The sequence below is a fragment of the Ixodes scapularis genome, unplaced genomic scaffold (genome assembly GCF_016920785.2).
Source record: "Ixodes scapularis isolate PalLabHiFi unplaced genomic scaffold, ASM1692078v2 PGA_scaffold0__279_contigs__length_252992795, whole genome shotgun sequence".
In the NCBI taxonomy this organism is placed as follows: domain Eukaryota; kingdom Metazoa; phylum Arthropoda; class Arachnida; order Ixodida; family Ixodidae; genus Ixodes; species Ixodes scapularis.
Genome location: NW_024609835.1, coordinates 218,093,272 through 218,119,837, shown reverse-complemented (window position 1 = coordinate 218,119,837; position 26,566 = coordinate 218,093,272). Strand labels below are relative to the sequence as shown.

At 45.8% G+C, this 26,566-nt stretch overlaps 1 pseudogene; it reads right to left on the bottom strand.

The window, feature by feature from the left end:
• Positions 1–541: 541 nt before the first annotated feature.
• LOC115330861 overlaps positions 542–26,566 on the bottom strand; it is a 31,608-nt pseudogene continuing 5,583 nt past the window's right edge.

The window sequence follows — 26,566 nt, the reverse complement described above, 5'->3', positions numbered from 1 at the left end:
TTTGACAAATTGGGTTAAGTCATGGGAAAACGCCATATTTAAAAGCGAGCGAGAGCACTCACCTTCGTTGCCACCTTCGTGTAAATTGTTGCAATCGATATCGGGCAAATTAAAGTCCCCAGCAGGAATTAGCTTACATTTATCTTTAGCGTGCATACAAAGGTAATCATTTAATACTGAAAAATATTTAGGGTTTGAGTCGGGGAGTCTGTAGAGAGCAACCACATTAATAGGACATTCGCTTATAAAAAGCTTAGCAGCTACGCATTCTATGCCATGAACCACAGGCAATTTAACACAGGCATATTCATCCTTAACAATAATGGCGACACCCCTTCCCCTTCCCTCTCGGTTCTTCTGAAAAGCTAAATAACCTGGTGGAATAAACTCCGCATTTTCTATTTCAGCCATTAACCATGTCTCAGTCATGACAACAACATCTGGTTCATGCTCTAAAACTAGAGATTCAAAGTGGGTTACTTTATTCACAATGCTACGTGCATTTGCATTCAACAAGAAAAAGTTTTCAAGCAGACTCCGGTCATTCTTGCTGGTTGGGAGAACTCTGCTCGGACATTTGGTTGACTAATTGACGTGTATTAGTTCTTTCGTTCCAGGAAAAAGCTTTCCATTAAGCGATAACTTGTTGAACATTAGGCGAGCTTTCGCACCTTGGCCTCTTTCAGCAGCACAGGGTGCCCAGAGTTTTTTCCGCGCACATTTCGAACTTCCTTTGAAAAATCTACACTAGCAGAAATATTGTTACGCTTCAACTTGTTGCAATTTCTTAGTATCTCAAGTTTTTTCCTGAAATGCGCGACACGAAAGATGACTGACCGAGATCCGTCACGTTTAAAACCAAGACGGTGCATGCGCTCAATGGTTACAGGGTTAACTTTTATCTTGTCAAACATGGTTCATTTAACAGTTTCGACAAGCTCATCAGCACTCTCGTGTTCAGTCTCTTCCAGGCCAAATATAATCAGATTATTCCGCCTCGAACTATTTTTCATGTCATCAACTTTTTGTCTCAGGTCAGTGACGGATCTAATAAGGTTATCAACTGTTTCGTGCACCGCAATATGCGGTGCATATTGCGCCGCATACTGCAGTGCAAAAGTAAGCAGTATGACCGTAATCAAGCTATAGGGAGTATTCACTGGACGCCATAGCTGTGTGCGCGAATTCTGAGTGCGTGCTGACGGCATGCTTCCACAGTTCTTTTGCAACGTGCATTGCGCACCATCGAGAGTGTCGGTCTTTGCAGCCTATATATGTGAGCTCGTTCTGAGCATGCGCTCTAAACAGCACTAACACATATGGCGTCCAGTGAATACTCCCTATTAGCGGCGAGACGTTTTGGTGGTACCCTCTATGGTTTCCTCACGTGACGTCATTACCTTGAAAAGAACAAGCTTGATGGTGCTTGTAACATGCATGGTGGAAGCATGAAATCACTGCGCTCTCAAAGCAGCACTGCCAACACCGTCAGAATGAAAGCTGTCGTATTCCTCTTATTTCCGTCAATAACGAATCCTTTGCTGACGTCACAGTCAGCATTCGGCCAATTGTGGCAAGCCGACCACAGCGACGCTTTCGATCGCGCACGTCGCCAATAGGGAGTATTCACTGGCGGTCATATCTGTGTGCGCGAATAATCAGCGCGCGCTGATGGCGACCTGCCACAGTTCTTTTGCAACGTGCATTCAGCTCCATCGAGAGTGCCGGTCTTAGCAGCCTATAGGCAGTAGTCACTGGCGGCCATAGCTGTGTGCGCGAATGCTGAGCGCGTACTAAAGGCGAGCATCCACAGTTCTTTTGCAAGATGCATTCCGCGCCGTCAAGAGTGCCGGCCTTAACAGCCTATTGATGTGAGCTCATTCTGAGTATGCGCTCTAAACAGCACCCAGAAATATGGCGTCCAATGAATACTCTCTATTGATGTGAGCTCGTTCTGAGCATGCGCTCTAAACAGCGCCCATAAATATGGCGTCCAGTGAATACTTCCTATACCCGGTACTTAAGGCTCTACTTAAGGTGCATCCCCACCCTTGGTTAGTGGGATTCTGAACCAACAGACGGCGGTGGGATCGCCTTCCAGGCCTGTACATCAATGCGAGAAATCGTGTGTGGTGGCGCTTCGATAGAGTGGGGTATTCTTCTATATCCTGAATTTGACATCCCTGACCCCTTGCTTGTTTTCTCCGCACGAGCTTTCTTTGGAACGCGCACGGCTGAGCCAGTTTTCGTGCAAGGTGTCCAGTTGCTTACGCTCCGAGCTCATATCTCCAGCAAATTTGGGCAGAGCAGAACCCGAAAGTGGTCCTGAGCCAAATGGCGAGACAGATGCACAAAAAAATCACCGACGCGTTGAAAAATATAAAATTCTCTGTGCGCCGTTATCGGAAATTTCAGAGGCCAATTACACGTATTTCAATGTGATCAGATTTAGATTGCCACGAATGCAGGTGACGAGAGGGCGAACAGTGAGCTGAAAAATAAAGGTTTAATCGGCGAACTTATGCTAAACAAAAAAGTAAAAAAAGAGCGTTGAGGCAGCAGAGAAGCCGGCAGCGATTCGGTAGAGACCGACTCGACAAGGTTGCTGGCAGCTGCTTATCTGCAGTGCGTCGTAAGGCCATCATGAACAGTAACTGAAAACGATCCACTATTCAATCGGCGGGTGGCGAAACGTATCCGTATCTGCGTAGTTATGGGCGATACGTGCTCTAAGTGGCTGGAAGTTTACACGATGCCTGCCACGACGTCCAAAGACGTCATTGACGTTCTACGGTGTCTTTTAACTGCTTTTGCCTTACCAAAAATACTTTTCTCTGATAACACACCAAATCTTGCTCCAAACAAAATAAACAAGTTTTTGAAAAAAAAAAAGACGGCATCAGGCATTACATTAGTGCACCATACCATCCTGCAACTAACGGGCATGCATAACGGATAATGTGCGAAACAAAACAAAAAACAAAGAAAAAAAAAACTTTTGAAGTTTACGGAAGAAGCAGTTCAGTGAAGAATCGCCAGGTTGTGGTTCCAGCACCACGCGACCCAGTCTAATCTTACACGGTAAAAACACCCGCCGAAGCAATATTCGGCAGACGAAGAGCCACTACCCTGGATCTCATGATACTATGGCTTACGAACGAAGATCAATAGATTCCCAGATCGGGAGTAATTGCAGTTTATTTGGTCGGACAACTCGTCTACGTAAGGAATTTCAGCGGAAGTCGGGCCTTCCATGTGAAACATGAGTAGAAAGGGCTCTATGTTGGTGTACCCGAAGGTGTCATCTCCCTGAATACCTTGGATATCAATGTCCTTAAAGGGACACTGACAGGGTATTTATGCTCGCCGAGGTTTTTAGTTGTACGTGACATATGAGAGCTCAATTACCCAGAACAGAGCTTGCGGCTCAAAATTCGGTTTCTTTCCGCCCGAAAACCGCCGATCAAGAACTGGCCGGTTCGAGTCTCGCTCACTCTCTTTTCCGCGGTCACGGGCCGTTTTCTAAGGTATCGATGCGACCACCAAATTTAATCAAAGTCGTGGGTCACTGAAGACACTCACTCAATATTAAAAATAGAAAAAAATATGAAGCCCATTTTTTGTGGCTTCTAAAAAGCTGCAAATACGTTGATTGAAAAACAAAGTTCCACAGACAACCGGAAGCATTCTGTGCGTTCGTCGTTTCGCGTATCGTGGGACTCGCGGGAACGGCGATGGCAGCGGACGACGGCCGTAGCACCTCTATTTCAGAACTGTCGTTCGCGGTACCGGCGAATTCTGTCTACTTTTAAAAGAGAAATTTGGGACTACTCAAAAGAATTGGTATTCATCCCGTACGACACGCCCGACCACCAAGCCGATTTGGACGAAGACGTCGCCGAGCCGCCGAGCCGCCGCTCCCTTCTCGTTGCTGAAGACATCGCTCGCGCTAACGTCAAGCACGACGTGTCTACTTCGAGTTGAATATGCACGCGTAAGATTTCTTTACTAGATGCGGATGTCGCCAATGCGTGATGCTTCCCGACTTCGACCCGGGAGTGCTTTTGCTAAAGGAAAATCGGCAGCAAACTTTCCAACTTAGCTTATCGGCTCAATTATTACTAAAGAAAACGATCCCCCAATGGAGAGATGCCCCAGTAGCTCAGTGGGAAAGACGTCCGCTACACACGCGGTAGGACCAAATTCGACCCCCCGTGGAACCTTTTTTTTTTTTTTTCCAAACATTTTCCAATGTTTACATATCTTGTTTTTTACAATTATCACTGAAGAAACAAACAAAAAAATAACAAACAAATGTTGTAGACGACACTTCGCTGAATTAAATGTTATGGGATTTCCTTTTTGACACCTGCGAACTCAATGTAATCACTTTCCACAAAATGCAAGGAGCATATATATCAGGTAGCGTCCGCTTTCCGAGGTGCCCGTATATGTTCTACAGGAATTGCAGCCAGCCATTGGTACCGACCCGTTGATCTTTCGGAAACTCTCTCGCACAATGCCCCTTTCTTTTTCGGACGCAGGGCATGTAAGCCAGTTCTTCACGCAACATCTTGGGTGTATTCTTTTCGTAGCCAATCATGGAAATTCACCACGGGCACTCACTACTCATCTCTAACTCCTCAATGTACAAAACAACTCATATTGGAGTTCAGAACAGCGAGCGGAACAAACATGACTGCAAAATAATCGCACAGCGAACAGTTCCCGTACGCCGCATGTCGTGTCGTCTGCTACGGAAAGGAAAAAAAAAACAAAAAAACCGCACGGTCGGGTGTAGCCACGTGACTTCCGCCACTCACTCTCTTCTCTCCACTTCTCCGATCTCCGTCAGGTTTCGGTTTCGGTTTCGAGCAGTTGCGTCTTTTGGCTTTATTAAAAAAAATACGCAACTCTGTTGCAAAATATTAATTGGGTAGTCCTCCGACACCATAATAAAGCGCCTGGCAAAAAATGAAAAAAAAAAAAATTTGGGGGGGTGTCAGTGTCCCTTTAAGTGTAAATATAACGAAATCACAAAACTCTCTTAGTGTATTGTGTAACTGCCCTTGTATTTTCTAGTAGAAGCTATGGTGTTGATCTGGACTTTTCACACCAGGCTCCGTTTTCTTATTTTTCGCCTCATACTCCTTTGCGGTTTAAGTATGCTTCAAGAATCTTTTGGAACGGGGACACTTTACATCAACGAGGCCATTTGTTTCAAGTAGTCAATCAGGGAATGTTGCTGGAAATCCGTCCCTCCTATTAACGAATAAGCCGCACATCTGCACAGTACAGTTTTCCTGTTCCACGTACAGTTGTAAAGCAGCATCCTCATTGATTGTACCATATTCTGTTGCGGGCGAAGAAAGTCTTTGGGTACACGATACTTGAAACAAGTCTGGCACTGTACGTTGTGGTTCGACACCCACTACTGCCGTCGTCCTTATAGAGCCTCTTCATTTAATCATTACCTCGTTACCTCATATTGCTCTTCATCAACAGTAAATTCAATAGCCTACCGCCATATTACAATCCAAGAATTGAAAAATTGAGTCGTTCAGTCCGTCAACAAGTTTATTATTTATATAATGTTATTACGTTACATTACCTCGAGACGATCGACGTCCATCGTCGATCTTCAAATACTTATACCTCTATATAAATTAGACGCACAAGGGGGGGGGGGGGGTCGGTGGTCGAGTGCATGGTCTAGCGCACACCAGCTCGGAGCACTTGGAGCGAAAGCTCGCGCTGCAGAAGCCACCCCGCCCCTGCCCGTTTCGATCGGGAAGAGCATCGTACCGGCGTGCGGTTGTGTATCACTACTGCGTGGTGCACGTTAAAGACCCCAGGTTTGCTGTTGTACCGCACTGGCTAAATTACTCATCTACAGCTGAGAGTCAGACGCCCACTAAGGCAGACTAACTTCCGGCTGTATAAACATACACACAACAATTTGCAATTAGACGCATAAGCAAATTGGGTTATGGGGATATTTATACAGCGTGTAGTTGGTCAGCCATTACAGTTGCGTCGAGTCACACGCTGTAGATGAGCAATTTAGCCAGTGCAGTACAAGCGCTGGCCTGGGGTCTTTAACGTACACCACGCAGTAGTGATGCACGACCATACGTCGGTACGATGCTCATCCAGATCAAAACGGGCAGGGGTGGGGCTCGAACCCAGTGTCCCTGGGTTTTGCAGCGCGAGCTTTCGCTCCACGTGCGTCGAGCTGGGTGTGCGCTTTAGCCCACTAAGCCACCGATCCCCCGATTAAGGGGTATTCACACGAGGGAGAAATCCCCGGGATTTCTCCCCGGCACGCGCATCCCACGACGAAAACGTCAGGCTTTGCGATGTGCAAAAGCCTCGCGTTTTCGTCTCGTGGCGCGCGCGTGCCGGGGAGAATTCCCCGGGATTTCTCCCTCTTGTGAATACCCCTTTAGGAGCATAATAACAAAGAGCACAGCGTGTCGCCTTTTTTCTTTGGATGCCTTTTTTCACACCAGCGCAAGCTCGCGCGTTCTCTGTTTTGAGACGGTTAGAACGGTCGCACATAAAACCCGCGTTTCTCCTACCCGGCCGCGTCATCCTCTCATTATGTGTAGTTGGTTATAACCAAATAAGCTATAATAATGGTGCATTATTCATATTTACTTAAAGTTTCAGTTAGGGAAAAGGGGTTTTGCGGGAACTAGAGCAAATAAATTAGCTGCGCTTAGAGTATCGGCACTCTCTTCCCCGACTGTGTTCTGAACGCCGCCATTCTGGTGCTTGTACAGAGCAGGCGCAGCTGCCGATCGTCATAATTTCAAAGTGCGACAACCTCAGCATTAGATTCGGTGTTAGGAAGCTCATGTAATGCTGCTTTGCTTTGTCGCACACTGTTTAAAGTGGAGGACGGAAAAGCGTTTCTTGTGATTTCAGATAAAGCTTCAAATAACTGGCAACCATGATTTTAAGCCACAATATGGCCAAGTGTCGCTACTCTGACGCGTAGCTTATTTAATGACACTACTCATGCTCTTGTTCAAGACACTTGTAATACCTAAAGGGGCCATGACGTAAGCCCCATGGATTCCACAAGCCACTACCTTTTGACACCTGCCTCTTCCTCATTGTTCTCGATGTGCCAGTAAATTAGCTACGGTTCAGAGTAAGGACACTTAACCATAATGTGGCTTAAAATCATGGTAGCCAGTTACCTGAAGCTTTATCTAAAATCACAGGAAACGCTTTTCCGTCCCCCACAAATGTTTAAACAAGCCGTGACAGAGCATTGCAATATTGCATCAGCTTCCTAGCACCGCATCTAATGTTGAGGAAGTCGTACTTTTGGATCATGACGATCGGCAGTTGCGTTTGCTCTGAAGAACACCCAAAATGGCGGCGCCCAAAAAATATTGGGGAACAGAGTGCCGATGCTTTAAAGCTCATTTAGTGACTCTAGGCATGACGTGAACTCGGGTATATTATTTTCCTCTTCGTCTTTATTGTTTATTGATTTCAATCATATCGAATAATGAACACATTATATCACGCTAAGCGTGTGTAATTATTTGTCTTAGATATATTAACCTGACGCAGTACTTAAACCATTCATTTATCGATAGTAAATCTTCCAATATATTTTTTAAATGTGAAGGTAAAAAGACACGGAGATTGATGATTATACAGACGCCAACGCCGCCCTCGGAAATTTTTTGAACACTAGAAATCAGCAGTTTGTCTGCCATCCGCCAGGTAGCGCAACAAAACACCTTAACAGTTTTTAATTGTTTTTAAAATTAGCTAAGTTATACACCTATTAAGAAACCAAAGCAAGATCATTGTGAAAATTTAATACATCGCAATGTATATCTATTCCAAACAATAAATGTTATTAGATGCCAATAAATATGTTTGATGTCCGAAAAAGATATGCGTCAAAAACAGGTAAGTTTGAAAGTTTGTGGATCGTTATGACTTCGGAAATAAAAAAAAGCCATCGTCCACCTCTTGGGCAACCATTGTAGCTCTAAATGTTATACGAGATTTTATCATAATTTAATTATGTCCTCAGCGGCATTTGAAGTACCATGACTAGAAGCACAAAAAAGTGCTACGTTTGATATCAAATATCTAAACAAAATCCTTTTTAGATATTAAAAATATCATAAGAGGATTTGCTACGTTTGATATCAAATATCTAAACAAAATCCACGTGACCTGTCTAGATATAAAAATATCTAAACAGGTCACGTGACGACTCGTCACGTGACCTGTGACGACTCGTCACAGGTCACGTGACGAGTCATCACTCGGTTGCTACGGAAATTGAGCCAGCTCAGCTCGTTGCTATGGTACCGAGTGTGACCAATCGCGGTGAGAGGCGGCACAGGGAAAAGCGTGGCGCTACTCTGGCAGCAACGCTGCCATATCGAGTGGCTCTAGGTTTGGTCTGTGAGATAAACCAAATAAACTACGCTTAGAGAATCGGCACTTTCCCCCCCGATATTGTTGTGAGCGCCACCATCTTGGTGGTTAGTAACAAATGAAACACAACTGCCGATTGTCACTATTCAAAAGTGCGACTTCCTCAGCATTAGTTTCGGTGTCAGGAAGCTCACGTAATATTGCTTTCCTTTGTTGCGAACTGTTTAAGCATTTGTGGAGGACGGAAATGCGTTTCCTCTGATTTCAGATAAAGCTTCAGATAACTGACAACCATCAATTTGAGCACCAAGATGTGTATGAAGCGTAGCATATTTAGTGGCTCTTGTTTAGCCCGACCCCATAGGCACAGAAAGAGAACGTACAGCTTGACCTTAAACTCTTGACGCTGCTTCAGTGGCTTCATCAGCCCGTAGCGTTGGCTGCGCTCCGAACTAAGGTAAAGCAAAATAAAATATATAGATCTTAGGGTTTCAGAAGCCAAAAAAAAAAAAAAAGTCACTTAACACGCGCCAATAAAAAAGAAATTGCGGGTTTATTTTGACTAACTGGAGATCTTTTGACGTGCAACCGAAATCTCAGGTTGGCCTCCGTCGGATTGCAGGCACCTCGGCCGATATTTAGACCCGACAAATATGGATTCAAAAGCCAGCGCGTTGGCTCAGAGACACTGAGACGATTTAATGTTTTGTGCTTTGTTTTATTATCATTGCCACTTAAGAGCCACCGAGGTGATTTTCGAAACAAAATATAGTCAAACCATTCCGACAAGCATAGTTTGATTGCGAAAATGAGTTTTGCAAGTGATCAAAAAGGTTAAAATGTTTTCGCATGGGTGGCGGAATCTGAAATGGCAGAATGCATTTCATGGCGCCCATTTCATTCGGATCGCGTCGGGCATGTGTATCGACGCAAAGTGGAATGCGCGCAAACGTGGCTGTGGTGCACCCTCGTGCTTGTTGTTCTGACATCTCTGGCTCGCTCGCTTCAGGCATCCAGGAATCTGACGCCCTGATATCTGGTGTTTTTCTTTCTTTCACCTGGCGTTCCAAGCGGCACACGACGGAAAAAGCACATCAAGCTGCTCTTGAACACGTGTCGCAATCTGTAGTTTATATTTAGAAACGGCAATTTGCCGTAACTGAATGGTAAACGTTTGAGGTCTTAGAACTATCTTTGCGTGTAATATATCAATATGGAAGTTCTGGAAATTGTAATATCGAAGGATGCTTCATAATTTATTGTCTCGTTATATTGACTAGTTGACGTGACTCCGTTTTTATAGCGCCATATAATAATACTATTTTAAACCTTATATTTTTCATTTTAAAATATTCATTGTCGGTACAGTTTATTGCATTCTTTTTTAATTTATTACATCCAACCGATCGTTCACGTAAAATATCGTGGACGATGGGCCGTTATAATTTCAGAAGGAATTTGTTTTCAATATTAGAGACTGTGGTCCATTAAAAGCTAAATAATTAAGTAACAACTAAAATAATCCTAATATCGAGACATTAAGTATTGTTGCAAAATAGCTATTTATTTTGACATTAACTTTATTACTGTAAGATACATAGAAAGAAAGTTATATGCCATCAAAAAAGCACCAAAACGTCACGGACGGTGGGGTTGCACCTTAAGTAAAGAATAACTGGATTAAGCTTTTCGTTCTTAAGGTGTACGCTCTACTAATTCACATCTTACCACACTGAAATTATGAAAAAGAAACGAAAGCAAACAATACCAGTTAGTGACAAAAAAATTAATGTATGCGACAGAACCCTGTGCCGGAATGCCTTGAAAACCAATCGTTGACTCTCCTGTTCGTAAGGCCAGCATCGTTGGAGGTTCGTAGATGTGCTGAATTCAGAGAAAGATTGTTTCTATCATATTGTTCCTTACTTCTTGACGGTACAGGCGAGCCTTCGTGATATCAAGTCCGCCCGGATTTCACCCGCCCAAGTTTACTTACACGGCTCCGGATATGGGAGTGCCTCATGCGCTCGCGAGGTATACAGTACAATGAAGTCACGGAACGCAATAACCTTGAATAAATTATGCGCTCAAGGAGAGTGAAATCAGATTTTTGTAGTGGCCGGGACTTATAAACGGAGCTCACACGATCTGCATTTGGTGGATAGTTGGGTCGGGACTGGAACTGGGCACCATTACTTTCCTTGCATAACACTGTGACTTGACAGCCGACGCCTTTTTCAGTGGCTTGCACGACGCGACACTGAAGTGACGATTAAGTGACCGAGTCGACGGTACAATCTGATGCCTCATTGACGGTCTGTAGAATTTTCAAGGTATAAAGACGAAAGGGGTCATCTGTATCGTAGACAGTGGATTTTATTAATCCTCCAGGGAATCGAACTGAAAAGGAAACCAAACATCAGAAAAAAAAGCTTTAATTTGTGTACAAATCGGAATCAAACTGAAACATTATAATTTTTTTTTCATTCTGGAAAAAAAACTTAGCCAGGAAACAGAACAATAATCTTTGAGGTTTCCAGTTCAAGGGGAAAAATGGGGTACGTGATGCATACAGAAGTTTGACGAAGTATGAAGAAACCTTACCCAAATCGTATAAGGTCCTAAATATCATTAACACAAAGTTGTGGTAGTGCCACCAGCGACTCGCTTTGAGGCGGCGGCCGGCCTTGTACTTGAAAGTTTTTTCTCCTGCTTTCGCACGGAGCCTCTACCGTGCAAAACTGCGTAGGTTGCCCCAAAGTAATCTGCAGGTCCCTTGCCTGCAGGCTTGAAATCCGACAAAGGCACTTCACTGGGGTGTTGTTCATAACCCTAGCTGTTTCTTAATGCAAATTTTAGAAACTTGACATTATCAAACTTTTCAAATTCAAAACACAACAGGGTGTGAAATTTGCGAACTTTTCAAATTCAAAAGTTACCTTCTCCAACCTCAGCAGGTTTGTGAAGTCCCTAGTTATGATTTTATCTAGTCAGCTAGTTGGGCTAAATTAATGTAGAAGTTGCGACAGTAGTTCTTCGGTCTGCTGCTAAGTTTCTAACGTCTGAAAATAGATAATAACAGAGCACCGTCTGAAACCGCCGCGCTGCAGTGACGTTATTGAGTATGAATCGTCGCTCAGAATGAGGCAGTGGGGAACACGTTTGCCGGGGCAGCAAATTCGCATGTCTAGACTTTGTAAAGTCAGCACGAAATGAAACCCGAATGCCGGAACGCGTGGCCATCGACACAGGCTGCTCCACCTGGAGGGCCCCTGAGAGCTAATGACAATGCGCTTTTGAACGAGGGTGCAGGTCGTACTAAGATGTTCTAGACCCTCGCGCGGCGTGTCTGAGACTCCCGCTTTTCGCCGGTGGTCGAGGGTCGAGTACAGCTTAGTACGGCACGCACCCTCGCACCCCGGCGCATTTTCATTAGTTCGCAGGGGCCCTCCAGGGGGAGCAGCCTGTGTCCATGGCCACGCATTGCGGCGTTCGGGTTTCATACCGTGCTGACTGTACATACGCTCAGATGGAGTCATAAATTATACATCTGTCGTATTATCTACATCCGGCCCTCAACACACTCATTGTTATACATTTCTAAATGGTGTTTTTAGTGTACATTCACCAATTTGAGAGGTTCATCCTCCGGTCTTAGGCAACTGAAGGAAGTTCTGTTCCTTACTCAATTTGTGCTGCTAGGTAGCCTTCGACAAAGAAATGCGAAAGCCAACTAGGTGTATAGGGCTTTATTATAGACATTCAGGAGAGCAACCTGAATTTAACTGACCTCACTTAGACATGGTACAGGCTGTAACGTGGGTTTGCTTTACAGAATTACAGAAAAAAGAAAACAAATAGCAAATCATGGACCAACATGCGCCCAGATATTTGTCTCTTGAACGCGCGGAGGAAACTCAGAATATCTAGGACGCGAAAACCCCGAATTGGATAGGCCGGTATTGGTGGCAGAATTCGAGTACGAGCTCGGGGCCATAAAAAACCGCACCGCGCCGGGCCCGGACACCATAACGGCAAAACTTCTTAATAACTTAAAAGAAGGCGATTTCGGGGGGCTAGTTAATAATTTTAACGAGCACTACTGGGCTAGGGGGGTGACGCCAGCTTGCTGGAAAACCACCGACATTCGCGTTATTCCCAAGCCCAAAGAGCACTGAAATCTAAAAAAAAAAGATATTAGACCCATTTCACTTACCTCATGCGTTGGTAAAGCTATTGAGAGGGTACTAAACACTAGGCTCATGAGGTACTTGGAGAAGGAAAATCTCATGCCCTATACTCAATTTGGTTTGAGGCCTCATACCTCAACACAGGACATACTCCTGTGGATATAGAATATACAAAGACCTTTTAGAGAACCCTTCCAGGGGACAAACACGGTGTATTCTCGCTCTTTACTTAAAGGGGGCTTTTGATTACGTTTCGCATGCCAGCGTACTCAGAGGCCTGAACGAGATACACTGCAGACAGACAACGTTCGAATACGTACGAAGTTTGTTAACGGACAAGAAGGCTACTCTAGCATTAGGGAGCATGAAATCCAATAGCTTCGAGCTGGGCTCAAAGGGGACGCCTCAAGTGGCTGTTCTATCTCCGCTTCTTTTCACTCTGGCTGTGTTGGGTTTGCAGGAGGCGCTGGGGGCGGCTCCCGCTGTGGAACGCGCCATCTACGCTGACGACATCACCCTCTGGTGTCGGGAGGGCAACGACGCGGAGGTTGAAGAAAGACTACAGGCGGCTGCCAAAATTGTAGAAGACTACGCTGAGGAGTGCGGTCTAAAGTGTGCACCGGAGAAGTCCAATTTACTGCTCTTGGGGAACCCTTTTGAAAGTGTGTCGGAACAGATCGAGATTTGGGTCAGCGGGAAACGGGTCTCTAAGCCCACCACGGAGATTCGTATCCTCGGCCAGCTCCTTCGACAGGTCAGGGACAACAAGTCGACTATCGATAAGCTTGACACCATGACCACCCAGGTCTGTAGGAAGCTTCGGAGGTTAAGAAATTGTAGGAGGGGTATAAAAGAAAAAGAAGCAATGCAACTCGTTCAGGCCTTTATTACCTCCAGAATTGCTTACGCCACACCGTACTTGGTCTTGAGTAAAGTGGAACGGCAAAAAAAATATATTTTAATATGGAGAGCATACAAAAGTGCTCTAGGGCTTCCCGAGAGGAAGCCCTAGAGCAGTTTTAGGGCTTCCTCTCGGGTTAGGGGTCCACAACACGATAGATGAGCTTTACAAAGCACACCTCGTGGCTCAGCTAAAGATGTTGGCGTTTACGAAGAACGGGACATGGCTCACGGACAAACTCGGGATGGCGGTTCCAGGGAGGAACGCATACGGGTACTATCCTCGATCATGAGCTGTCAGCAGAAATACGGAAGAATACAGTGGTGAGTCGTATCCCGAGAAATATTGCCGGGCGCGCAGCTGGCCAAGTAGGCAGCGTGCGCGTGGCCTAACGGTTATCGCACCTGGCTCCCACGCGGAAAGCCAGGGTTCGATTCCTGGAAGCGGCGTTTCTTTTAGTTTATTCCTGCAGACTAGTATTCTGGTAAATCCGAGAACCGACGGTCTTGGCCGAATCGAGGTTAGAATGTTCTACGCGCCGAACCTTCTACGCCGAACGCTCCAGAAGCCCACGCGGGTACAAAAGCGGCTCCGCGTGGCAAGCCGGAGTCAGTTTCGCCCCAGCGTTCGACTCTGCTGTCACGCCGACTTCGACGCTCTGCTCTTCGTCTTTGTGTTCTCTTTATTTTGAGCACAAGTTCGCCCCATTAAACGTTTAGTTTTCTTCAGTTATCAACGCCGCATCAATTGTCATTCGTGACAATATGCAACCAGGAAAGGACGACGGCAGAAGAAAGGCCAGATCTGAGGCCCTGTCTAAGACATGGGATCACAAAGAGGGAACGCTATATGTTGAATCTGGCGGCCCATTGAACGGAGTCACCACAATCGCAGTGGCTAACGCCCAGGGTCGGGTATTAAGATTAGCTTCGGTCAGAGTAGAGTCTACTGGGCAGGCTGAGGAAGCGGCGACTGCGTTGGCGGTCGTTTGCAACCCCAAGGCGAATGTCATCTCTGACTCCCAAAAAGCATGTGGAAATTTCGCTCGCGGGATAGTGTGCGCCGTCGCTCATTGAATACTTAGTACGACGGAAGTGCAGAGGGTGCATCTGATCTGCTCCCCTGGCCATAGGGGTAACACTGGTAATGAGGCAGCAAGTGCTGCGGCCCGAGGCAGTATTTTCCGGGACTCGTCCCAGTCGGGTGCTCAAGTGGACGCGGACCTTTGGTTTAACGAGGCACTCAAAACGAAGAAGCTCGACAGGCGCCTATTCCCCAGCCCGTGCGGGGGGCCTGGGAAGGAAGAAGGATGGACTTGGAGAAGGCTCCAGTCGGGCACTCTCGTGACCCCCGCCAAGTTGCACCAGTGGTACCCCGACCGGTACACTACGGGAGCCTGCCCCTTCTGTAATGACACCTGGGCGGACGTTCATCATGTTACTTGGAATTGTAAGATCCCTGGACTGGCTGCACTGGTGGAGCATTCTACTCAAGAGAGGGAAGCGGGGCTGCAGAGTGAAGTCATCGATGTGCAAAAGCTGCTGGTGACCCGCGCGCTGCACGGCCAAGCCGCAATGGGAGCACTGGAATGAGGGCATACACCCACTCTCAATCCCTTTAACTCCCCTTTCCCTTCCTAATGTTTCCTGTTATGTGCAGTAAAAGTTTTAAACAACAACAACAATCCGCTACCTGGTGTCTATAGGCCGGTGCCTTGCCTTGGACCCACTGAGGTGCCACAAAAACTGGCAGTGTAGTGAGCCTTATGCGCGACCGGTCATTACCTGATCAGATGTATCTTGGGGAGCCGGGGAACCTGCGAGCTTGTCTGGTTGCATGCTCCTTGACCTTGAGCTCTGTCGGGTGCTGTACCTGAATGCAGTGTTCTCTCTGCCCCACGGCCATCCCACTGGAAATAAACGCCCAGAGAAGCTATAAACTTTTGTGAAGCAAGATGTCCTACCTTGGCGACTTTGCCTGCACGTATCAACTTGAATATTTCGTTGTCTCATCCCAGCATCTCATTTATTGGAATTCAATCACATTGCTTCCAGTTTGCAAAGAGGTAGCGATTCCTGATGCAAACTAGACCGCTTCAAGGTTTGTCGCTTAACCGTCCAATTCAAGACTTGTTTTATAAATCGTGCTAAATAACGAGAAGTATCGTGAGAACCTGGTACCGGGAAGAAAGTAGTGTTTATGGCACAAAATAAAATGTGCAGCGTTTTTAGTCTAACTTTGTAGCACTTTCACGGTTTTTCCAGATGACTCCTAAGATCTCCTTTTTAAATTGTGGCCTTTGATCTCGTTCCTTGAAATTCAAAAACTTAAATTCGACTTCTTCGAACATGAATAGAAAATTTCGAAAATTTCAAACTTTTTGTACTCAATCTTCAAAGATAGTTGGAATCTTCAAACCTGAACTTTCAGAAACTTGACATCTTCAAAATGTTCGAATTCAAAACACAGCAGGGTTTCAAATTTGCGAAATTTTCAAATTCAAACCTTAACTCCTCGAACCTCAGGGGGTTTGCGACATCCCTAGTTATGATTTTATCTAGTCAGCTAGTTGGGCTGAATGGATGTAGAAGTTGCGACAGTAGTTTTTCCGTCTGCTACTAAGTTTCCAACGTCTGAAAATAGCTAATGACACAGCACCGTCTGAAACCACCACGCTGCAGTAACGCTATTGAGTAGTAATCGTCGTTTAGAATAAAGCAAGGGGGAACACGTTTGGCTGGACAGAAAATTCGCATGTCTAGACATTGTACATACGCTCAGATGGCATCATAAAGTATATATCTGTCGTATTATCTCCATCTGGCCCACAACGTTCTCATTGTAATGCATACCTAAATGGCGCGTTTCGTGCACATTCACCCCTGAGAGAGGTCCATTCTCCGGTCTTAGACAACTGAAGGAAGTTCTGTGCCTTACTCAGTTTGTGCTGCTGGGAAGCCTTTCAGAAAGGAATGCTCTAACACTCCTAGGTGTATAGTGCTTCATTATAGACACTCATGAGAGAAACCAGAATAAAATTCGGCTTACTTAGACACAGTACAAACTGTAACGTGGTTCGCTTTACAGAATTGTGTTGTTCTGAAACAGAACCTCAGATGATGCCTGCAGTCTTCTTGTCACTGCCAACATAAAAACGTAGTTTGCTTTTGCAATGCAAACTATAGAGAGGACGTAGGTAGATTGTCCCATTTCGCATGGACTCGCAAGTATGCACGCATCACGACTTGGTCAACGCAGGGCTAGGGAAGAGAGTTGAGATACACAGCCCTGTAAATACAATGTTGCATTGCTTTCATTTTCCCTTTTTTTAGTCTCCATGTGTAGAATTGTGTATCATGTAGACTAGCTTGTCTGACTGTTCAATATTTTTGGCTTATGTATTTATACTATTGTCATACCAGCTGCGATGGCGATGGGCTACTCTCCGACGTGAATATGCAAATATGAAAGAGACCTGAACATCACATGAGCATCGCAGCTACAACATTGCTGCCACAGTACAACTAGATACAATAGTTAACGGCTCATTCAAGTGACTAAGTGGTGACAAGGGAATCTTGTGGACACCTGCAGCAGGTAGGTTTCTCAACAAGGTGGCAAATCTCACTCTTTTTTCAATCTCTATCAACGCCATTTAATGAAATTCAATTAGGAAAGAGCCACTGTAGAGGCCTTGAATCAATGTTTCTTCAGCACTCAGTTTTGATGAACCTAAGTATTGGGGACATCGAGCTTCGCACAAAAATTCCAAACACTGCATAATTTCTACAAAACCAAGCTGCTAGTTTCAAGTTAGTTTTCTCAACCTAATCTACGGGTTATTGCAGATCCACCACGCACTTTAACAGACATTAACCACAAGCATGATGTTATACTGCTTTTTCAATTAATGGCATCACCTATCGCCATCCCACACCTTCGTTTCGGGGCTGCGTGTGTGTAGTCATGGACAAAGGGTTTATGGCTATTTTTTCCGTTGTTTGTAGCTCATGGAGGAATTAAAGGTACCTATTTCCTTCTAGCGGGACCACCGTGAATCCTGTCGGAGAAAAATGAGATGTCTGGCTCCCTCCTGGGTTATGGCAGAGCTAAATTGCCATAAACCTAGACGAAACGGGTTCTGACTTGGTTTATGTACAGTCGCACAACTGGAATACTTCGTTCACCCCTAAGCTTACGGTGCATTGGAAGCTACGTGCCTGCTGGACCTGTTGTACGCCCATCATTTGCCATCTGATCACGCTCCCCCGCCTTCATCCATGCGCTAGTAGCAGGGTCCGGGGATGAGAGGAAGGCGGCCAATAGGTCCAGTGAAGATGTAGCTCCCACCGCACTGTTAGCTTGGTGGTGAACAGAACATAGGAAACAGCTCATTACATTGCATTACCACTAAACGACAAAGAGCAGGTGTATGTGATTTGTAGGCTTATATGAGGTATCTTATTGAGTGCCACTTTGGAGCCTGTGGCCAAAATCAAAACGTTTGGGATAGAACCAGCAATAATTAACTGGATTGATTCCCACCTAACAAATATAAGCCAGGGTGTGGAAAGAAACTGTGGAGTTGCAAACCCCCTGCCAGCATATTTGACACTAACTCACAGTTCTGTTTTGGGTCTGTCTTGACATATATAAATGACATGTATAACAGCACACATCCAGAAATACAGGTCGGGCTCTGGGGACGATTGCATTATTTACTCACAGATGAGCACTTCGGATAAGCAAGCATCATTAAATAGGTATGATAACCACATAAAGGAATTGTGTGTAATATTTTCAGGGTGTCAAAGCTCATCATATAGACCAGGGCTGGCCATGTGACATGGGGTTAAAGCCGCAGACAAAACAACAAAAGTTCAAAGAGCCACAGAAAAAGTAAAGGGGGGGGGGGGGGGCTACTTAAAAAAAAAGACTATATGAAGGGAACTGTGCTTTTCAAAAAGGACAAGTATAATTGTTGTCTACAACAAATAATACCAGCAGCAGAACGTTACTTTAACCGCTCAGCAAAAATAAAAGCTTCGGCTGGTTCGCTAGCCTGCCACTGCCCCTGGCGCCCGTTATGCGTATACGGTTCGAAATTTTCTCTAGGACAATAAAAGAAACAGTACCACTGGACACTTCAATGTGTTAAAAACCAGTCCAGCTGTATCTACGTAGTGTAATACAAGGGTGCCAAGTCGGTGAGCTTTTTTTTTTTAATTGTAAAGCTCTCTTCGTCTTTGGAACACAGGAGGGGTAGGGTGCACGCTCACCCGAAACCAGCGAGCCGCATGCGGCTCGCGAGCCGCAGCTTGGCCACCCCTGATATAGACTAACCAAAATTTTTATCTAGCAAAGTTTACTGCATGGTAAATATCACATCAGCATTCGCCAAATTCCTTTTTCTTTCCTATATATATATATATATTTCTAATTCAGGCTTTGTTTTCTACCTTTTCACCCTGGAATAGTGCTTTACCCTTAAAGGGATAGTGAACAAAAATTTCGAGCTCACAAAACAAGGCTGGACGGATAGGCGAAACGCTGCAAAACCCCCAAACAACACTCATACAGCGATATCTCTAACGGATCGCTGTATTTTTGGGAAAGAAGTGGGCGAGTGAACACGGCCGACGAGACAAGTCACGTCACAATTACCATTCCCTCTCCTTCTCAATACGTCCCTTCGGGCTAGTAAACCGAACCGAGGTGGAGAGAAGTGAGGCCGCTTCCCCTCATTCTGAAATTCTGCCGGAGGACAACGACGTCAAAGACCTCGCTTGATCGCGCCCTTCTTTTCCAGAAGTGTGGCCATCCGCTTGAGATAGTGATGTATGAGTCATGTTTTGGAGTTCTTCGCGTCTCGTTCAACGCTCATGCATCCTTATTTTGCGAAATCCAAATTTCGGTTCGGCATCCCTTTAATGGAGCACTACAGCGTTTTTTGAGTGTCTCGTTGTATGGTCATATCTCAATCTACGAGCACTAATCATCCTAAAAAAACAGAGATTACATTAATTTGCGGCCAATTCGTAGCGTAAAAAAGTGATCAAAGTTCCAGACACTTACCATCGCCTCAGATTAACAGATGGCGCCACAGAACCTTGCTGTATATGGTCGAACGGCGGACGGCGCGTGTCAGCCACTCGCGAACGATGGGATCCCGCGTCGACGAGTACGGCTGGTCAGCGGCTCATCCACGGTGGACCCCAGCTTGTCCACGGTGTCGCCATCGCTCGCGAGTGGCCGACACGTGTTGGCCGTTACTCGACCGGATTCACCAAGGTTCGGTAGCGCCATCTGTCATTCTGCGCTGACGCTGAGGTTAAGTGTCGAGAATTTTGATCATTTTTTTTAGTATGCAAATCGGCCGCAGATGAATTTAATTTCTGTTATTTTTGTAGTGATGGGACGAATCTTTATCCGATTCGAGATTCGGAGCCGAATCTGGGGATTCGGAAAGATTCGGAAGAGTAGCCGAATCTCAAGCGATTCAGAAAAGTTCGGAAAGATTCGGAGCGTTGCCATGGTTGCCAGATCACGTTGATGAGTGTTTCAACTTTTCGTGATATTAAATTCACTAAATTTTATGAAGTGCACAAAATATTATCGTAATATAATATAATAGTAATAAAACAAACGTTCCGCTTTGTTTATATTATTTTGGATGTTTGTCGAGAACCCAGCCAGACATCGTGGGAAAATTTAATTGGTTTCGGTTTCGGATTATGACCCATGCTTGGTGCACGTGGAAATACAAGTGCATGTTTTCATCGCCGCAAGAGATGATGCCGTACGTGCCGTGGCACACAACTGAGTATGTTCTATTTGATTATCTTCAGCAAAGTAGAAATTTGGGCTAGTTGGTTCATGATCAGAATATACAGCGCCAAAAAAAACAAAAAAACGACAGGACAAAGAGGAGAGTAAACAGGACGAGGCGTCGTTTTTGTGTTTTTTTGGCGCTGAATATTCTGATCAATTATCTTCAACGTGTGTCCACTGTGGTATTATCGGAACAAGGGAAACAACCTGATTCCTGAAACTCTTGGCGCCGTACCCTGCACTGCATTTGTACCTTTCTGGTTAATGATATCTGATTTAGTTAGTGTTTGTTTCGACGTTAGACACCCCTGTTGTTTCTTTTTCGTCAAATAAAGTTCACGTCCACAAAACGTGCTGCCGAGAACGGAGAAACGACAGTGCGAATTAGCGACGTTTTCCTTCCCCACCGGTGCCGGTACATTCATCTCGCTCTCGCGCCTTAGTGGTACTGACATACGCAGCTCTAGAGAAGGAGACGAATCATTTCCTTGCTTGAATATATTTATTGTGCGTTGCGCCACATTATGTATAATACGCAGCATTTCGCCACATTTTACCGATCACCATGAAACCGCACAGGAACCGAGACCGTGCATTGGTTAGGCCTACGTCAACCACACCGATCAGCTCAGCTGGGATCTGGGCGTGTGCCAGGGTTTAGAATGACAGCACAGTACATACCATACGACGTACGTTGAAATAAACAAGACGAAATCTGGTTATATGCAGTAACAGTACCTAAAAACAAACAAACCGACCGCGTTCGCGAGCTTTACGACAAGGTTCACGCTGCTGTTGCTGCCGTCTTCAACCAGCGACGAATCGGACGAATCTCTGAATCTGCGAATATTCGTCGCGAGAAGTTCGGAAATTTCCGAATCTGGGTGAATCCGAATCTATGGTCATTCGTCCCATCACTATATTTTAGGATGGTTAGTGCTCGTAGATTGAGTTATAACAATAAAACGAGGATCTCAAAAGGCACTTTAGTGCCCCTTTAAGACAAGGCTGAGCTGCGGTAAAGCGACATATGCAGAATTCCAATGCCTACTTCACGGGTGTAGCTTCTCGCCAGTGTACTAGTGTGTGATGTGAGAAGCGCTCTCAACGGATATAATTAGACTGCTCGAACACACCACGTACAATGAGAGATATCACGCAACATCCGAGTACTGCGTCATGTTCTGTCTGTAAATCGAATCAAAACACACATTATTCTAAGCAATAACCGGAAGTTCTGAACAATTAGCACAATGTTAAAGGAGCAATCTGGCAGTACTGCGACGCCTGAACTATTAGTTTCGTTAGTTTTCAAGTGAAATTAACTTTTTGTGCAATGTAGGCATAAATTCATCACATTTTGTTGAAATGTAGCAGGGTAAGCACTTTGGCGAAACATCCATATCAATGTTTTTCGCCTTGGAACGCATTCTTGCACATTCCGATCCAAATTTCCCATCTTCAACTTTGTTCCTTAGGTAGCATGTAGCAGGACTTCAAGGGATAACTTGCTGGTTGGGAAGTAATTTTGTGGCTAACTTAAAGGGCCCCTGAAAAGAAAAACAATGTTTCTTTTGAAAGTCTGGTTGGAACACATATGGTAAAAAAAAAAAAAAAAATTACAAGAAAAAAAGTTTTTTGTCGGAGCAATATCGATTGCGAGAGATTTAATTGAAATTGCGGGCGAAGTCCGTGACGTCACGGTTTATTCCAAAATGACCATCTTGGTCGCGAAGGCGAAGGCGATAGACCTGTTCTGCACGCGCCTGAAATGCCGAGAAAGAAAACAAGTGGTAAGGACGTGACTGCCGACTAAATTGCGTCTCACGCCGTCAATATTGCTCTAAAAGATATTTTTTTTCACGTAAAATACTTTTTGTTTGACAGATGTGTCCCAACTAGATTGTTAAAACATTTTTTTTTTCTTTTGAGGGGCCCTTTAAAAGGGCGAGTCTCCCGCTAGTGGATCGATCGGGACGCACCCAGTACAAGCATAGCGACCTACAATCTGCCTTGCATACAGAATGTTTCATATCTCCATTTTTGGATTACCTTTTCTGCACATTGGTTCAAGAGTGGCTTGGATTGACTGCTTGGTCTCTCTTTCCCCCTCAGGCAGGCAGTCTACAGTACTTCAAGCATTTGCAACGTGCCAAAGGCCTGGTTGATGGATCTGGCTGCACCATAGAGTTCTGCGCAATCAACCTCTGGAAAGCAAGAGTCTTCATGATCAAGTGTGGTTTCTTGGCAGGTGAATGCCTGCAACACTGGTGATCATCAACATATGTGGTGAATGTCTCGAGAAATAGTTCTCGGATGCAAGACCCCGAACTGCACCTGGAACTCTGATGTAGCTTGTACATGCTCATTTGATTACCTTCTGAGGACTGTGCCTCAAAGAACTGCTGGAGAATGGCGGTTGGGATGAAGGCGTTACGAGATGCGTCATAGGAGCCACCATGTACTGGTGCACATTTTCTCGATCCAGGTGTGGCTCGTTCTAAAAGTTCAAGCAAAGAGACCAGGCAGAGGGGGGCAAAGGTTGCTTTCGTCGCAACGTCCCAACTTGGGGTTCTTTGAATCTCCGTGGACGGACATGCTAGTGAGCCGCAGCAGAACAGGCATCTGCGGTGCCCGCGTTCCACTGCTGTAACACTGCCAGGATTGAGACCAGGGGTTCATCCATGATTGTCAATCTGGGAGGGTGTTGCTAATTCTGTAAAAGGCCTCCCGAGGGGTGTATAGCATAGATTTGTGCACTTTGAGTAGAAAATATTTATAGCGTCGTGCCGCTAGAGCGACAAACGCCGATTTTTGTCCGGCAAAACAACAAAGTTTTGTGTCGCTGATGCTGTTCCACTGCAACGACCAACACCTGCTACAAGCGCGGACAAACTATTGACGACGGACGAGTTCTTTTCTGTAGCTGAACTTGAAGCGCAGCGAGCAGTCCCACCGAGAAACATCTCTCATAGACAAACTTAATTTTCTCGCCCGTTTGTGCCTTTAGTTGCTGTCTTCGCCACTCCGCTTCTAGCCTTCCTATCATTCCTCCCGTTATTCAGTCCTTGGCGGCCACTGTTGTTCGCGCTCCCACAGTTTCGATTGCTGGATTGCTCGTAGTGGCCGCAGGCGCGGCTTGCTTGCTAGTGTTCGTGTTGTGCAAGGGTATTTGCTGTGGCTGGTTTTGCTCGCGAAAACTTGGTGCGCGAGGTGGTGATTCAAGACGCTGTAGTCTACGCCCCTGCATCAGGATTGATTCACCCATTTGCGAAGACTGACCAAAGTAAGACCGCTCACCACAAAGTAGGACACGACGTTTTGCCAGTTCCGCGGTAAGCCATTCCGGCAAAACGAGCGACTTCTGATCCGTTCTGTGATTGTCACGCATAAAACGTTTCCCGTATTGTCCCCCATAAAATTCCTGCCCTCGGTAATTCGGATGTGAAGTTAAAAACATCCTCAAATCGACGTGAAATTCCGTGGCTCTCACCTGGAATGCTTCGAACGACCCAAAAAAAGGAACGATTCAGGAATTCTAGTTCGGAAAAAGTTGGATGTCGATTGTCACGACTGTTTTCGGAAAGTCGACAATGGCAAATAAAGACAAGCGAATCTTTAAACAAGAAATAAAGTAATCGTATAAACTTTTACCGTGTTTGTCGGCGCGTTTTACACCCAAAGAGCAAAACATGAAAACGGCGTCGCCATATTCTGTTTGTTTCTGTATTTTCAAGTGTTTTGTTGACAACTCCAGTCCCACTAGGAAACAAGTTCCCTTGTTGCCGTGTTCTGCGTCGTGCCTGCCAGGTGGGACGGCAGACTCCGATAAGCAGGGTGTCTGTCGGTGTCGTATGTTTCTCATTGTCGTCTGTTGCTGTCGTTAGTTGGTGTTGCTCTAGTGGGACGGGGCTATTAGGGACTCGCCCTGGGGTATTTTAAGGGTGCGTGCGTATAAGTCGCTGGTCGTAAGAACCAGCAGCATGGTATTCGTTGTGCTCAGTGTCCTGGATCTTGTCTGGATCTGCCTGTAATTTATGGGGCCTTTAGAACTTCAGCATTACACAGTGATGACATCAGCAGCTGGAAATCGATGGGACCGAAATAACGATGACAAAACTAGACTGTAGCTGGGGTCTATCGCTTGCATGGTGAAGCTGTCAATAGCATGGACTTCAGATTCACACAAGAATATCACGTGGGTAAGGGGACTTTGTGCAAATGTAATTTCGAAGATGGCTTTAATGCTTCCGTTCCAATTCCCATCGACCTCCATAGGCTGAAAGGGCAGGTGACATTTCAGATAACTGAACAGGTCAGATACCGATGTATTATGTGCAAAGAAGGGAACATTACACAAGAAGGCAGCAGTACAAGGTCCATATCTTTTGAAAGCGAGTTCTGCATGGGTTTTTATGTCTTACTTCATTCTCCGCTCCTTGGGGATAAAAGGACGTATTGGAGCGGTCCTAGCTCACGTCCAGTGCTGATCAAAGTAACACGATGTGAAATAATAATAGGCGTAAGAAACAAACAGCTTGAAACCAATTCGCGTCCTTTTAATTTCACAAAGCTAAAAGGCAGAATAGCCTGAAACTGGTACAAATCAATGCAGCGTGTGCAATAAAACGTAAAAATACAGCAAAAAAGTAAACATTTGCGGGGCGTGAAACCGCGGAAGAATATTCGATCATTGCAATTTGTTCAGCGACAAATACGTTTTTATTTAGCTGCGAAGCATTGAAGTGGATATTGTCACGAATGACAAGTGATGAAGCGGCGAAAACTGAAGTAAACTAAACGTTTAATGGGGCGAACTTGTGCCCAAATTAATAAAAGAAAAAGGAAACAGAAGAAAGCAGGAGAGCGTCGCGGCCGTTGATGCCGGCGAAACCGCAGGATCGAGCGCTGGGGCGAGACTGACTCCGGCCCGCCACACGGGGCTCCTTATGTACATGCGTGAGCTTCTGGAATAATCAGCGTAGAATGTTCGACGCGTAGAATTATTCAGACCTCGAACAAGCAAGACGATTCTCGAATTCACCAGAAAACTAAATTGCAGGAATAAACAAAAGAACGCGTAACTCCCGGGAATCAAACCCTGGCTCTTCGCGTAGGAGGCAAGCGCGATAACCGTTAGGCCACGACCGCGCCGCCTACTTGGCGCGCTGCATTACTCCCCCCTTAAAAAGTGCATCGTCCCGATGCAACACAAAACAAAACCAAGCACATAAAAAGAACGGGAAATTAAAGAGTCACTTGAAACACATAAGGTTCACAGTCCTATCGAGCGCAGCACGGCTTCAGGCGCACGACGTGGACGACTTCAGGTCGTGGCGGGCGGCATGATGATGTTCTTGTTCCGTCGGGCATCACCTCGTAGCTGAGATCTCCTAGTCGAAGAAGTACCTTGTAGGGTCCGAAATACCGTTTTAGGAGTTTCTCGCTGAGAACACGGCGGCGAATCGGGGTCCAGACCCCTACTTTGTCTCCGCGCTGGAAGTGGATGTCCCGGCGACGAAGGTTGTACCGGCGACCGTCGACACGCTGTTGATCGTGGATTCGAAGGCGGGCTAGTTGGCGTGCCTCTTCTGCTCTCCGACTGACCTCATGGGCATCGTCGCATCCGTCATGCACCAACTCGAATGGTGTAAACCCGGTTGTTTCTTGAGCTGCGGTGTTGTAGGCGAACGTGACGTATCTTAATACCTCGTCTCACGTCCTGTGCTCTACGTCGACGTACATGGAGATCATGTCGGCGATCGTCTTGTTGAGCCGCTCCGTTAGCCCGTTGGTCTGGGGATGGTACGCGGTGGTCCGACGATGGCTGGTGTGGCTGAGCCGAAGGATCTCTTGCGTGAGCTGAGCCAAGAACGATGACCCTCGATCGGTTATCAAGATTTCGGGGGCGCCATGCGAAGGAGTGTAGATTCGACGAAAAACTTAGTGACTTCCACCGCTGTTCCTGACGGAAGAGCTTTCGTCTCGGCGTATCGTGTAAGATAATCGGTCGCGACGATAATCCAACGGTTTCCTTTCGCCTATGTTGGGAATGCACCAAGTAAATTCATCCCGATCTGCTAGAAGGGCGTAGTCGGGGCAGATATGGGCTGTAGGAGTCCTGCTGGTTTTGTCGGAGGCTTCTTACGTCGTTGACACTCATGGCACGACTGTGTATACGAATGGAAGGTTTTCGGGAGTCTCGGTTGGGTTCTGTCCGCTGTTT